We start from the raw sequence: 12,223 nt of genomic DNA on the forward strand, positions 1-12,223 counted from the left end.
GAAGGAAGATTATTGCCAGGAGCTCCCAGCTTGACTTGAGCCTCCGCTGGATAAGAGCTTAGTGCAGCCAGATGTTCAACAGGCAGAGAGCTCTGACAAGTAGACGGGAATGGAGCTGCAGGCAAACCAGGGCTTAGTCTCCAAAGTGGTTGCAGAAGTCCTTCATCCCTCTGCTCAGCCTCCAGCTGCAGCTCCCTGTCCAGTCAGCCCACTTGGCTCACCTGAGAAGATGAACCAGTACAGGCTACATACTCAAAGAGAGTCCCAGAAGGCACCACACCAAGTTAACAAGACAGTTGCAGAATGCAGAAGCCTGTGAGTCATCACAAGATGAGGATTGAGAGACTGTTGACTTGGGGCTAGGAGGCTTCTGTTGCAGACACAACTTTCTAGCTACCTGCTCCTTCTGCTGAACTGCCTGAATTAGGCTTTCTCATCCAGGATTTTGTGAAATCCTGGGGTTTCTTGATGGCTTTTGAAGGGTTTCCCGAATAGGTGGTAGTTAATTAATTTTTAATATATTTTTAAAATGTATGAAATATTTATTGGGTGATATGACCATATATAAGAGCCTCTTGTGGCGCAGAGTGGTAAGGCAGCTGCCTGAAAGCTTTGCCCATGAGGTTGGGAGTTCAATCCCAGCAGCCGGCTCAAGGTTGACTCAGCCTTCCATCCTTCCGAGGTCGGTAAATTGAGTACCCAGCTTGCTGGGGGGTAAACGGTAATGACTGGGGAAGGCACTGGCAAACCACCCCGTATTGAGTCTGCCATGAAAACGCTAGAGGGCGTCACCCCAAGGGTCAGACATGACTCGGTGCTTGCACAGGGGATACCTTTACCTTTTTTACTATGACCATATATGGCCAATGATGAACCCGGAAGGGGTTGGAAGGGGTGGGGCCCTGGCTGGGAATGTACACAGCTATGCTTCTCAACCATATTCTGCATGATTGCACCACTTCTGGGGTTTCTCAAAGCCTGAAAGATGTTTCAGGGGTATCTCAATGGTAAAAAAGTTGAACCCTGGAACCACCAGGCTGTCAGCCTTGAATTCTGTCTGACTTTTTGACATTCTTTCTTCAGATACTGACTTTCCTTTTCTTCCTGTCAGCTCATCTGTGCTTCCTCCCAGCAGAGAGCAGAAACTTGAGAGCAGTGCAAGCACACAATTTAACTCCTTGAATTTATAAACTTTATCAGCTGCTAGTGGTGGTAGAGAGTGCCATCTTTGCCGACGTATGGTGACCCAGTGGGGTTTTCAAGGCCAGAGATATTCAGAGGTGGTTTGCTCCTGCTTGCCTTTGTGTTGCGACCCTGGATTTCCTCAGAGGTATCCCATCTCAGTACTCACCAGGGCCAACCCCACTTTGTTTCCAAGATCTGACAAGATCAGGCTACCTGGGCCATCCAGGTCAGAGCTTGCAGCTGTTGCCCATTTTCAAATCCTTAAAGGCAAGTTTGGAGAGGCTAAGGGTAGAGAGGGGGCAGTGGTCCTCAGCCCCATCATGTGAACTGAACATCCAACAGGTAAGTGCTCCTGCCCAGCAGTGTCCTCAGAAAGGAACTAAGCTTTAGATGAGGTCTGTACAACCCATGAGTGACCCTCAAGCTGACTTTCCTCAAGCCCACCAGTCACTTAGCAAACCTGCTTTCCTTGTGTGTCTTGGGCTCTAAAAACTGGAGATACACAAAAATGAATGGCGGAGAACAGCTAGGAAAATCCAATGATCCAAAGGTGGATTTGGATCACTGATCCAAATCCAAAATCCACTGATCCAAAGAATACATTTGCTGAGATTCCAAACTGCTACTGAAAACCAATCAACTTACAATCGATGCAACTGAAAAGTATCATGAATGAACCCTTTGTCACTGTGCTTGTGTGGAAGGCTGAATGACAGGACAAGTAATTGCGAAAGAATCAAAAAGAGGAAGTACTGGAAAAGGCAAATATTTCTCCAGAAACTCTATGAAAGACAGTCGCAGGATGGAGTAAGTCTTGGCGTAATCAGCACTCCGGATGTCTCTCCCCCTCCTAAAAACCCAGAAAGAAAAAGGAGAAATAGAATTCTCATCCGTTAGTAAGAGTTAACCAAGTTGAAAATTCGCAGGCTGACTTTTCAGTTCAGCTGAGATGCTAAATCCTTGAAGAATGGCCACAGAAGCATGAAAAAAGTATTCCAAGATTAGTCAGGTTGGAGAGAAATCACTTTGCAACTTGGACATCATCTGCCCCTAAAGTGTCCATAGTGAATCTTTTCTTGCCAGCTGTTCATGTTTTGGGCCAGCCACCCAGGCAGGGATGGCCATAAGGATGAGGGCTCAGTCCTGGCCCTAACCCGGTGGGATGAGCTCCCTTTCGGAGAAATTGTGCATTCATTCTGCTCAATCACCGCTACAGAACCTTACAATTATCATGAATAAGATCAAGGCAAAAAATATATTCTTTACTGCATTCCTTGTCTCCAGGTGGAATCAATACATTCCCTGGTTTGCTTCTTAGTATTGCCCAGGATGATGAACATCTAGACAGGCATAACCTTTTTTTGTACTCTGCTTTTCACTACCGGAAAGAGTCTCAAAGCAGCTTACAATCTCCTTCCTTTCATCTCCCCACAACAGACACCCTGTGAGGTGGGTGAGGCTGAAAGAGCTCTGAGAGAAATGCTCTGAAAACAGTTCTAACAGGACTGTGACTAGCCCGAGGTCACCCAGCTGGCTGCACGTGGAGTGAGGAATCAAATTCAGCTCTCCAAATTGGAGGCCACCCTTCTTAACCACTACACTAAGCTGGCTCTTGGTGCAGGGAGGGGGGATGTTCTCTCTCTCGCGCTGCCTCTCTGCTTTCTCCACACCATCCTGTCTCACAATCTGTCCACCTTCAGACCTTCTGCTCATTAAAATGAGAGTTCTACACCCAAGACAATGGCTCTGACAGGCTTTAGAACGGCAATAACATTCAACAATGTAGCTAGTTGATAACACGAAGTCAAAATTCTTTCTGTTTCAATCTGATATCAGTGAAAGAGTGGCAGAACAATCCCAAACTGATGCAAAAACAGTGTGCATGGCGGGAAGGTTAAAGCCATCCCTGCACAGAAGAGCCTGTGAACCAATGAATGCAGATTGTCAGCTGTGTAGTATAGGGAGAGTTTAAATATGCAGAGGGGGCAAAGCACCAGGCTGCTTAAAAATAAAATAGTTTTACTTAGAAGAAGAGTTGGTTTATATCCTGCTTTTCACTAACAAGGAGTCTCAAAGTGGCTTACAATCACCTTCCCTTCCCCCCTTCTACAACTTTGTGTAGAAAGGAAAGAGAGACGGGGTGGGGTAACATGTAGATTAGACTACTGTAGTGTGATGTTTGTGGGGCTGCCTTTGAGGACTATCCAAAAGCTACACTTGCTACAGAATGCTCGGGCCGGAATACTGAGTAGCGTTGGTCAGAACCAGGTTGGGAAACTCCTGGATTTGTGGGAATGGAACCTGAGGAGGACAGGGACCTCGGTGGGGTACAATGCCATCAAATCTCCCATTTTCCAACCTGGATTGGACAACCCTATCTCTACATCCTCCACTGGTGGCCAGGAGGGAACTGGCAACACTGTCTAGAGCAGAGAGGCCTGGATTCAAATCCATGAGCTCACTGGATGACCTTAGGCTAGTCCAGGAGTGAGGAGTGGCCAAACTGAGGCTCTCTGGGTGTTCAGGGGAATTGTAATTCATGGACATCTGGAGAGTCACAGTCTGACCACCCCTGATTTATATCCTGCCTTTGAGGACTGCTGGCTTAAGGAGTCTCAAAAGACAAGCAAAAATGCTACAGTGTAAACTCAACATCCAAGCACTGGAAAATCCCTGTCTTCCCTCTAACATTCCTCACTGACCTCTTGTGGAGACCATGGTTGTTTGCCAACCACGAATGAAGACAGCTTGTTTCGGTATGTTCTGTCTTTTATTTTTACCTTAGATACCAAGAAAGGTGGATGGGTTATGATTATTTTGGGACTTCTTTGTATAAGGTAGAGTTGCCAAATGGCCAGGAGGAACATGTCCTAATCTGTTCCACTTAATATTTCTGGTAAGGGCTTGGAGGAGGAGCTTGTCTCGTGGCTTGTGCCAATTGGTGCTTAACACCCACTCAGGGCAGTTATCCCGACCCAGAGTGCCACTTCCTTCAACTGGCTTGCCTGTCTGTCCAGCGGCCAGCCAATCGCCTTCCGTCCCCCATCACTGATTACCCCTCCTCCTTCCACTTCCGTCCGAGGCTTGGAGGCTGCAGATCCCTGCAGCATGAGAGCTGCCCCTGCCAGTGAGTTCCCTCTCTGGGGCTTCCAGCCTGCAGCCTTTCCAGGTCCTGGGGGGAGGGAGAGGCCATCTTCCACCACCCCCTCCCCCAGTCTAGCCTCCATTGTGTTCCTGAATGCAATGGGCTTTGCCCCTAGTCTTTTAATAAAGGATTAATGCAGGGGTGGCCAATGGTGGTTTTCCAGATATCCATGGACTACAATTGTGCCGGCAGGGGCTCATGGAAATTGTAGTCCACGGACATCGGGAGAGCCATAGTTTGGCCACCCCTGGGCTAGTCATTCTCTTTGGAAAAGATTGTTCATATATTTGCTCAGGGTAAAACGAAACCATCTATGGCATGCTGAGTGCCTGGAGAGAGGCCCTTTTGCTCCCATATTAATCAATAAAGCACTGTAGTATGAAATGCACTTTTTGAGGTATTGATTGAATATGCCACGTTTGTTAGTTATTTTGACCGCACATTCATTCATCCTTGTCCCACTCTTCCTTTTTTTTTTTTTTGCTCTTAGAAACATCAGCTTATGCAGCCATTTATTTTCTGTCCCTTAGACTTGCATGTTTTGGGGCGATTTGGTCCCCAACCTTTTTATCACCGGGGACTGGTCAACGTTTGACAATTTTACTGAGGCCCAGATGGGTTAGTCTTTTGCCGAGGGACGTCGCCGCTGCTGCCTGAGCCCCTGCTCCACTTGCTTTCCCGCCGGCACCCCTAACTCCCACCACCCACTGGGGGGCGCTGCCAGCAGCAGCTGCTTAGTGCAACGCTGAGGGGGAGCCCCAGCCATGGCAGCCGCTGGAAAGCACCAAAGGTGAGCAAGTGGCAGAGTGACGGGCAGCCCCCAAGGCAGCAGCCGGGGAGGAGGACGAGGAGGAGCCGCAGCCCGGTACCGACTGATCCATGGACCGGGACCAGTCCCCAGACCGGGGGTTGGGGACCACTGATGTACGGCATTTCCTTTCCACAGAGAGCGAGCATGGTGTAGAGGTTCAGAGGAGCAGACTCTAGTCTGGAGAACTGGATTTGATTCCCCACTCCTCCACATGTAGCTGGCTGGGTGACCTTGGGCTACTCACAGTTCTGTCATGGCTGTTCTCTTAGAGCTCTCTCAGCCCCACCTACCTCATGGGGGGGGGGAGAGGAAGAGAAAGGTGTTTGTAAGGTGCTTTGGGATTCCTCAGTTATCAGGAAGAACCCACTATTTTCATGTACAATAGTAACTGAACCTCTTTAGTTCAAAATTACATTTCAGGAGCCAGAATGTGGGGATTTACAGACTTTAAATAAGTATATCTGAAAAATCAAAGCTGTTTCTATCCCATAGGCTTGTTTTTAATGGCTACTTTTACTTTTATGTTGCTAAGTTCCCATGTTTTTATGATTGTATGGTATTGTTTTTACTTCTATTTTTACTTGAGAGCCAGCGTGGTGTAGTGGTGAAGAGTGCCAACTTCTAATCTAGTGAGCTGGGTTTGATTCTGAACTCCCCCACATGCAGCCAGCTGGGTGACCTTGGGCTCGCCACAGCACTGATCAAGCTGTTCTGACCGAGCAGTAATATAAGGGCTTCTTCTTCTTCTTCTTCTTCTTCTTCTTCTTCTTCTTCTTCTTCTTCTTCTTCTTCTTAGCTGCCTTGAGTTGAATTCTGAAGAGATGGTGTATAAATTCCAGAATGGAAGCTGACAGGCCGGAAAGCAAGCTTGACTGGTCTCTGCCCATTTTGTACTGAGGGTTGTCAACCTCTTAGTGGCTCCTGGAGGACTCCTACTGTTACAATTGATCTTCAAATAATCAAGATTAGTTTTCCTGGGGGAAAGCTGCTTTGGAGGTAGACTCCAAAGCTCTGGCATGACACACAGCTGAGCTCTTTTCCCTCCTAGGATTTGCCAACCTCCAGCTGTCACCTGGAGACTTTCTGCTGTTCCAATTAATCTCCAAATGATCAAGAAATGGAGGGTTGTGTATTATGGTATAGCACCAGAGTAAACACCTTAAAACAGTACAGTAAAATTTAAAAAAGTTGCCACTAACATACAAAAAAGAAGTAAGTTGTGAGAAACTGGTAAGGAAAACTGAAAATAACAATTTTACAAAGCAGGTTAGGACTAATAAACTAAATTATCTAGCCTTGGCCAGTTTAATGGGGTGACCCCACTGAAGCCCTGTTCTCCCCAGGTTCCATCCCCAAATCTCAAGGGGTCTCAGAAGCTGGATCTGGCAGGCGTACCCCCTGTCATTTGCGGGGGGGGGGGCGCAGGGGAGACCTTAGCAAACCCTCCCCCTCCCCAAACTCCACCTTCCCCATGCTCCACCCCCCAAAACTCCAGGTATTTCCCAACCCAGAGTTGGCAACCCTATATACTAATTTTGACTCACTTCAACAGGGCATTTCCTTGTTCTGTAAACTCTGCAGAAGAGACGAGACTTGCCTCCCAAACAGCATGTATCTGTCACAGATTTAATCCTGCATTTTCATTATACTTTGTTTTGTAGGGCTTTAGCTCATTAAGTTTTAGATATTAATTATTCGATCGTAATGACTCGTGCCGAGGCCTTAAAGATCACTCAGTGATGTGTTGCATAATGGCATGACGGGGAACTGAGAACAATGCAATCTAATCATTCCGATGGGATCTTCCCCTCCCCCCACCTCCTGCTTATTATTCACCTCCAAGCTTTCTGGGTATAAAGCAAAGAGTCTGACAGTATCTTGCTATGGTTTTTTCCTGCAGCCTCAGGAAATTGTCTTTTCTGCTCTGCGTTAGGGAGACGTATGCCCAAGGCAGACCTCTGTTTGTCCGCCGTGTATCTTCCTAGTTTCAGTCTGACTATTTTGTGATTACTTCCCTGCTCCCACTTTCTCTGTAGCGTTATCTGCAGTTAATACTTGAACTGGAATCGAGATGATTTACTACGGTGTTGCTCAAAATGAGTTAATGATTTTCAAACCGTGTCCAGAGCCAGCATTTCAGCAGGGCTGGATTAAGGCCAGTGGATGCCCTAAACACAGCCCAACAATGGTGCCCCTTGACCCTTCCATTGTTTACCTGACAAGACGTTTAGACTCAGTAAGTCCCAAAACTGAAATCAGAGATTAAGATTCAGTTTTCTTCAAGACTATCCTTCAGTCTGGGCCCCAGAGCTATATTAAATATGACTTTTAATTTTTAAAGGAATTATTTAACAATAAATAGCATTAACATTTTTAATGCTATTTTATTGTTCTACTTTTATTGTAAATTTAATGTGATTTTATTGTGCTACTTTTATTGTGATTTTATTGTGCTACTTCAGACCATTTGAAACTAAATAGCATTAAGTGATATGAGGGCTTTCAAAAAATATAGAAATTGAATAACAAAACCTCACAAGTGCAGCTAATAAAACCGGCTCCCCCTTGAATTTGGGCATCTCACTAAGAGCTGGCCAGATAGCTCCTCACTTGTACCCCCTTCTCATTCCAAACCAACAGAGAGCTTTCTCCCTGGCCAGATGCAATGCCCGACCCTCAGCAATTCTTTTAGGAAGATTCCGAAAAGTGCCACTTTCAGATAGGCATTGTCCATGCAAGACAAGCAATATCGAAGCTGTCCTGCATGTCCTCACCCTCACAGGGTGTCTGTTGGGGGGAGAGGAAGGGAAAGGTGTTTGTAAGCCTCATTTGGGACTCCTTCAGGGAGTGAAAACAGGGCATGAGGAAAGATTGTCTTGGGGCCCGGATGCTGCCTGCCCTGTGTTTGGTAGCTCGCTTTCTATGCCATTGGAAACTGCATAGGCGAGACTTCCATCCCATCAGTGCAGAGCCCAGGGGGGAACCAGCTCCACTCCTGTAATCATCACACCAAGTCTGTCTGTTGGCTCTCATCTCTTCACGAGGGGAAAGCAGCCTCTTTGCAATGTCAGCCCAAGCGGACAGCTCACGAGTCAGCACCGGCTCCTTTGTGTTTATGTGCCCAAGGTGGGGCTGGGGGAGGAGGCAACGCAGGCAGCTCTGAGTTAGCGAGATGAGCTGCCTCTTGGCATCGCCTCGGAGCTGTTTCTCTGCACACATTTTTTCCTTTCTCATAGTCTGGCTGTCTTGGCTGCGTTCCTCAAAAGCTGCTCTACTCCCACCGCACTGCAGGTTTGGCCAGATGGCTTTGATTCTTCCTGCAAATGGACCCTTTCGGAGACAGGCCCGTTCCCAGCTCGGGCTAGGAATGCTGCTCCCCTTCGGTGAGTCAAGGTTTTAAGGAACTCCCCCCCCCTCCAAACAGTAGCAACTTTTCTCTGTCCCCAAAGATTGCCTAATAGTTCAGTGATGCTTTTTACCTGACATTCAGGGGTAGTCAAATTGCGGCTCCAGATGTCCATGGAGTACAATTCCCATGAGCCCCTGCCAGCAGGGGCTCATGGGAATTGTAGTCCATGGACATTGACTACCCTTGGGGGGGAGCTGCTGAACTAAGCACACTCTGAGGGAAGAAATCCCCCTGAACTGCAGCCAGCTGGGTGATCTCAGCCTCACCTGCCTCACCGGGTGTCTGTTGTGGGAAGATGAAGGGAGGGCAATTGTAAGCCACGTTGAGATGCATGAGGCCTGCTGGGTGACCTTGGGTGGGTTACAGTTCTCTTAGAGCTCTCCCTGACCCACATACTTCACAGGATGTCTGTTGTAGGGAGAGGAAAGGAAGGTAATAGTAAGCTGCTTTGAGACTAATGTTAACACCTACGTTTCTTCAATGGGGTAAACACCATCTCCCTGGAAAGCCATGGAGTTTTATTTGGGCCTCCCAGTTGAAGGCTGACTCTTTATTGGGTCCCAGTTATGAGCCAGCTTGGGGTTGTGGTTAAGAATGGCAGCCTCTAATCTGGAGAACTGAGTTTGATTCCCCACTCCTCCATATGCATCCTGCTGGGCCATCCACAATTCTCTTAGAGCTTTCTCAGCTCCACCTACCTCACTGGGTATTTGTTGATGAGAGAGGAAGGGAAAGCAATTGGAAAGTTCTTTGAGATGCTTTCTGGTATTAAAAAGTGTGGCACAAACAACAGCTCTGTTTGGATTTACTTAGTCGCCAAAGGATTTGCTGGCTTGACACGATCAAAGCTGACACAGGGATGACCATTAATGAACTAAAAGAAGCAGTCAGAGACAGGGGCGCATGGCGGAAGCTTTCCTATAGCATCGCCGAGGGTTGGACACAACTGAACGGATGACATCATCATAAGCATTTAGAATTGCATTGCACCAATGCCTTAGTTATTCCATGAATTGTGATTTAAAAAACAAAACAAAAAACATCATGGTGGCATTTTATATGATAATAGAGTGAATGTTAAAAAGTCTTACATGTGAAATTGGGGGAGCAGACTGCTAAGCCCTCTTTTCAAGTATTTGCCATGCATAGCTATTGCAACTTGCAGATCAACCAGCATATGTGTGTGTGTGTGTTCATTTCTGTCCTGGATGCCTCAGGATCTCATTAAATCTCATTAGCTCCCAGTAGTTAAATAGGTCATGTCCAGGCTCACATTTGGATGGGAGACCTCCAAGGAATATCAGAGTTGTGGCATGGAGGCAGGCAATGGAAGGCCACCTCTGAATGTCTCTTGATTTCTTTTAGTAATTGGTTAGTCTTATAGCCACAGGCCTTAACATCATACAATAGATGAAAGACAAACTGTAAAAACAATAAAGTGCAGAAATAAAAAAATACAGTTATAAAAATACAAGGACCAATTCCGCACGAGGAATTTAACCCTGCACAGCCTCTCGTTGCTCATGGGTTTTAGTGCTGCTTCCACATGATGTCAGCAGCAACCTGGAGCTCTCAAGTGGCTGGTGCAAGTTTTCATAAGATTTGCTCTGCGCTGAGGGAAACTGCCAAAACAACAGCTGTGAAGCGATTGGTGGCTTGCCTTAAATGACAAGCTGAGGAGCGGAGAAGTTTGCATTGTTCTATCTTCTGGCCTCTCCGCCACCTCATCAGGAGGCAAAAAGCTGTGATGAGGCAGCGGGAACATGTGGGAGGGGTCTCCCATCAGGAAGCTTGCAAACTTGTGGCTTCCAATTGTGTTTGCAAACAGGAGGCGGAGAACATTTTATGCCTCCATGTGGAATTGGTCACAAGGTAATCTTAGCCATAAAAGGAGTAGGAGACAAGCTTATCAATTGGCATGCACAAGACATTTCCTTCGCTTGATCAATGATAGCATGAAGAAGACGACCCTAAATGAAGTGGATGAATTTGTACTTGCCAGGAAAAACTGCTGCAGTCCTCTACTGTTCTAAGGGAACATGGGATGGCTGGATGCAGCCTGTGACATATGGAATCATTTAGTGCAGTGGTCCCCAACCTTTTTCAGGCCGGGGACCGGGGGGGGGGAGAGGGGTGCCTGGGAACGGGGACAGGAGAGGAAGAGTGGTGTGCCTGCGCCTCCCCCCTCACAGCGCGGCTAGGCTTGAGTGATTTGGCTGCCGAAGTGGCTGATTGCTCCCAGCGCAGCAAGCGCTATAGCACATCGCAGGGGTAGGGAGTCATGGAAAACATAGCGAGGGAGGTTGTCTCTTGACTTAAAAACCCGCTGGGATCATCAGAAGTCAGTCGAGATTAGACATCCCCCCCCCCCCCAAATTGGTTCAAATTGCAGGGACATGGACCCATTTAAAGTCGAACTCTTCTGAGAACAGCTCCGTAAGACAAATAAAAACTGTGTTTAGGAATAGTCATATAGGAATGAACCTCGGATAGGGCAAAAGGGCAGCGTAGGGTGAACATATCCAGTTATGGAGAAAATGTACAGACATCCTGTCATTATTGATTCGAAAGGACGTATCCCGTTCAGGTTAGACCGCTTTCCTTCTGGTCATGTGAACAGAACTGACATCGTAAGGTCATTTAAGCAGGATCGTTTGGTCTCTGTGCTGTAACTGGTCATAAATGTGAGCTTTTGTTCCTGCGGCTGATCCCATTTCTTTTTGGTTAATGTCTTTTTTTCCAGCACAGTGGTTGCAATCCCCCCCCCCCCACCCCGTTTCATTCAGCATTGCAAGACGGTTCTCTGAATCACTGCACTCGGGTTTCAGGGCCTCTAGGGAGATGGGAGAATAAGAGCTGCCTCGGTAAATAGATTTCCTGGATGGGAATGTACAGCTGCTGTTTACTATCGAAGTGGTAGAGGAAGAGTGTAAACAGGCAGTGTGGGTCTGCTCCATCAAGGTATGTCGACGGCCCAAATGAAATATAAGTCATTTGTTGTGCTGGCCTGAGCAGTGCTATACCCTTCAGTGCCCATGGATACAATAGAACGGTGTAACTCTATATAGGATTGCAGTGCTGGAAAGCCGTGATGAAGGCAGAGAGATGAAGTTTAAGGCTAATAAGAAATGAAGTGTTTAAAAATGTACCCAATGAGTTATCAGCACACTTTTTATGTTTTATGTTCTGCACAACTAGTATTTCAGGTATGATTATTGGGGGAAAGGTTGGAAATCCAGTTAATTTTGCTCTCTCTGGTCACCGTGGTTCTGTTCTCAGGCTGGTCCGTCCTCGGTCTCCCTCCCACACACTGGTTGTTGTCAAGATCAGGCTTGGGTGACGCCGAAATGAGTAGGGAACCAGATGGGAAAGTCACTGGTGCCCATTTGTACCACAATCTGCTGTTTCAGCATGGAACCATGACAATGGATGCATGAAATATTTCCTTATTACAATTACAACGATGATCTCCAAGGCATTTAGGGGTTCGGGTATGCCATAGCTGGACTGGAAAAAGGGAAACCATTTCCATGTGGGGATAAAATAATAAATGCTATTGTGGCAGTAGGAAAAAAGCAAGAATCCAAGAGCACTTTAAAAACTAACAAAAATTGTGGTAGGGCAGAGTGAGCACTCATTCACCAAAACTCATCCCCTGCCACAAATTTTGTTA

At 46.9% G+C, this 12,223-nt stretch overlaps 1 protein-coding gene across 1 annotated transcript in view; it reads left to right on the forward strand.

Annotated features, from left to right (window-relative positions):
- Nucleotides 1-8,332: 8,332 nt before the first annotated feature.
- GRXCR1 (glutaredoxin and cysteine rich domain containing 1) overlaps nucleotides 8,333-12,223 on the forward strand; it is an 89,309-nt gene continuing 85,418 nt past the window's right edge. The window contains exon 1 of the mRNA XM_077301180.1: nucleotides 8,333-8,524. The gene's annotated coding sequence lies outside the window, so the exon portion shown is untranslated. The remainder of the gene's footprint in view (nucleotides 8,525-12,223) is intronic.

The sequence above is a fragment of the Paroedura picta genome, chromosome 10, assembly GCF_049243985.1.
Source record: "Paroedura picta isolate Pp20150507F chromosome 10, Ppicta_v3.0, whole genome shotgun sequence".
Lineage (NCBI taxonomy): Eukaryota > Metazoa > Chordata > Lepidosauria > Squamata > Gekkonidae > Paroedura > Paroedura picta.